Source organism: Triticum urartu, chromosome 5, assembly GCF_003073215.2.
Source record: "Triticum urartu cultivar G1812 chromosome 5, Tu2.1, whole genome shotgun sequence".
In the NCBI taxonomy this organism is placed as follows: Eukaryota; Viridiplantae; Streptophyta; class Magnoliopsida; order Poales; family Poaceae; genus Triticum; species Triticum urartu.
In genome coordinates this window covers 570136195-570139275 of record NC_053026.1, presented here as the reverse complement: position 1 = coordinate 570139275, position 3081 = coordinate 570136195, and positions in this window count along the sequence as shown.

The window sequence follows — 3081 nt, the reverse complement described above, 5'->3', positions numbered from 1 at the left end:
TATCTCGCAAATTCCAATCGTTTGCGAATATCAAGACGTCTTTCCAGAAGAGCTTCCAGGAATGCCTCTGCACCGGCCAGTTGAATTCGTTATTGAACTTGAACCTGGCACAGAACCTGTGTGCAAACGTCCTTACAAGCTCGGACCTGAAGAGTTGAAGGAGCTGAAGAAGCAACTCGATGAGCAAGAAATAATGGGTCTCATCCGGCCTAGTTCTTCTCCGTGGGGTTGTGGTGTTCTTTTTGTGAAGAAGAAGGATGGAACGGACCGACTTTGTGTTGATTACCGTCCAGTGAACAAGAAGACCATCAAGAACAAATACCCACTTCCCAACATCAATGAGCTGTTCGAACAACTCAAAGGTGCCCAAGTATTCTCCAAGCTTGATCTCCGTATGGGTTATCACCAGATTCGCATTCGTGAAGAAGATATTCCCAAGACAGCATTCAGAACAAGCTTTGGTTCATATGAATACACTGTCATGTCTTTTGGCCTCGCCAACGCTCCTCCGACGTTCTCTCGCATGATGAACTTCATCTTCAACGCCTACACCAATGACTTCGTTTTGGTCTATCTCGATGACATTCTGGTTTTCTCGAAGAACAAGGAAGATCATGCCAAGCACTTGCGTTTGGTTCTTGATAAGCTCAGGGAACATCAGTTCTATGCCAAGTTCTCCAAGTGTGAATTTTGGCTCGATGAGGTTCTTTATCTTGGTCATATCATCTCTGCCAAGGGCATTTCCGTGAATCCCGAGAAGGTATCCGCAATTGTGAATTGGGAACCTCCTCAGAATGTGAAGCAACTCCGAAGTTTTCTCGGTCTCGCAAGTTATTGCCGAAGATTCGTTGAAAACTTTTCTAAGATCGCGAAGCCTCTCTCAAATCTTCTTCAGAAGCACGTCAAGTACGTTTGGTCTCCGGAGTGTGATATTGCTTTCAACACTTTGAAAGAGAAGTTGATCACTGCTCCAGTTTTGACTCCGCCTGATGAATCCAAGCCGTACGAGGTCTTTTGTGATGCCTCTCTCCAAGGTCTTGGCGCAGTATTGATGCAAGAGAAGAAAGTTGTTGCTTATACATCTCGCCAGTTGAAGCCTAATGAGAAGAACTACCCCACTCATGATCTCGAGTTGGCGGCAGTTGTGCATGCTCTTTTGACTTGGAGACATCTTCTATTGGGAAGAAAAGTGGACATTTTCACTGATCACAAGAGTCTCAAGTACATCTTCACTCAGCCTAATCTCAACCTAAGGCAAACTCGTTGGGTCGAAATGATTCAAGAGTATAATCCGAGTATTGAGTATACTCCAGGCAAGGCTAATGTGATTGCTGACGCTTTGAGCAGAAAGGCCTACTGCAACAGTCTGATTCTCAAGCCTTATCAACCCGAGCTTTGTGAAGCTTTCCACAAACTTAATCTGCAAGTTGTTCCTCAAGGTTTCCTCGCCAACCTTCAAGTCTCTCCTACCTTAGAAGACCAGATTCGCCAAGCCCAGCTTCTTGATGCTATGGTGAAAAAGGTGAAGATTGGTATTGCCAAGAGTCAGTCCAAGTACAAGTGCTACCACCTTGATGACAAGGACACTCTCTTCTTCGAGGATCGTATTGTTGTGCCCAAAGGTGAACTTCGTAGAGTGATCATGAACGAGGCTCACAATTCTCTCCTCTCCATCCACCCTGGGAGCACGAAGATGTATCAGGACCTCAAGCAAGCTTATTGGTGGACTCGAATGAAGCGCGAGATCGCTCAATTCGTGAATGAATGTGATGTCTGCAGAAGAGTGAAGGCAGAACACCAAAGACCAGCAGGTCTCCTCCAACCTCTTGCCATTCCAGAATGGAAGTTTGACCACATTGAGATGGACTTCGTGACTGGGTTTCCAAATTCCAAGCGTGGCAATGATGCTATATTTGTTGTCATCGACAAGCTCACCAAAGTGGCTCACTTTCTGCCTATCAAAGAGTCGATCACTGCAACTCAATTGGCGGAACTCTATACCTCTCGCATTGTGTCTCTCCACGGTATTCCTCAAGTGATCTCTTCAGACCGTGGCAGCATCTTTACCTTGAAGTTTTGGGATTCTTTTCAGAAGGCCATGGGCACGAACATCCGCTTCAGCACAGCTTTCCATCCTCAAACAAGCGGTCAAGTCGAGCGTGTCAACCAGATTCTTGAAGATATGCTCAGGGCTTGTGTGATCTCCTTCGGCATGAAGTGGGAGGATTGTCTTCCTTATGCTGAATTCTCCTATAACAACAGTTTTCAAGCAAGTTCGGGCAAGGCCCCATTTGAAATTCTGTATGGCAGGAAGTGCCGTACCCCTCTCAACTGGTCTGAAACCGGTGAACGTCAGCTGCTGGGTAATGACTTAATCACAGAAGCAGAAGAAATGTGCAAAGTCATTCGTGATAACCTCAAAGCAGCCCAATCCCGCCAGAAGAGCTACTATGATAGTAAGCACCGTGATTTGTCTTTCGAGATCGGAGATCATGTTTACCTCCGTGTCTCTCCTATGAAAGGTACTCGTCGCTTCGGTATCAAAGGGAAGCTTGCCCCTAGATACGTGGGACCTTTCCAGATTGTCAGCAAGAGAGGCGACCTCGCCTATCAACTCGAGCTTCCTTCAAACTTTGCAAATGTTCATGACGTGTTCCATGTCTCTCAGCTTCGAAAGTGCTTCAAGACTCCTGACCGCACCGTCAACTTCGAGGACATTGAGCTCCAAGAAGATCTCTCCTATCGTGAGCACCCAGTTGCTATTCTTGAAGAGACTGAACGCAAGACTCACAACAAGTCAATAAAATTTCTCAAAGTCAAGTGGTCACACCATTCCGACCGTGAAGCTACCTGGGAACGTGAGGATCACCTCCGTTCCGAGTACCCGGAGTTCTTTTAGTCCTAGATCTAGGGACGAGATCTTTTCGTAGTGGTGGAGTGTTGTAACACCCCGGATGTAACTTTCCCTATTTGTACTCCAACTCTTGCCGTTTCCGGTGTTAAGCTATATTTATTTCTCGGGTTCGGGTCTTTGTCTCCGTGTGTTGTTTTCATTTTCATGCATCTCATATCATGTCATCA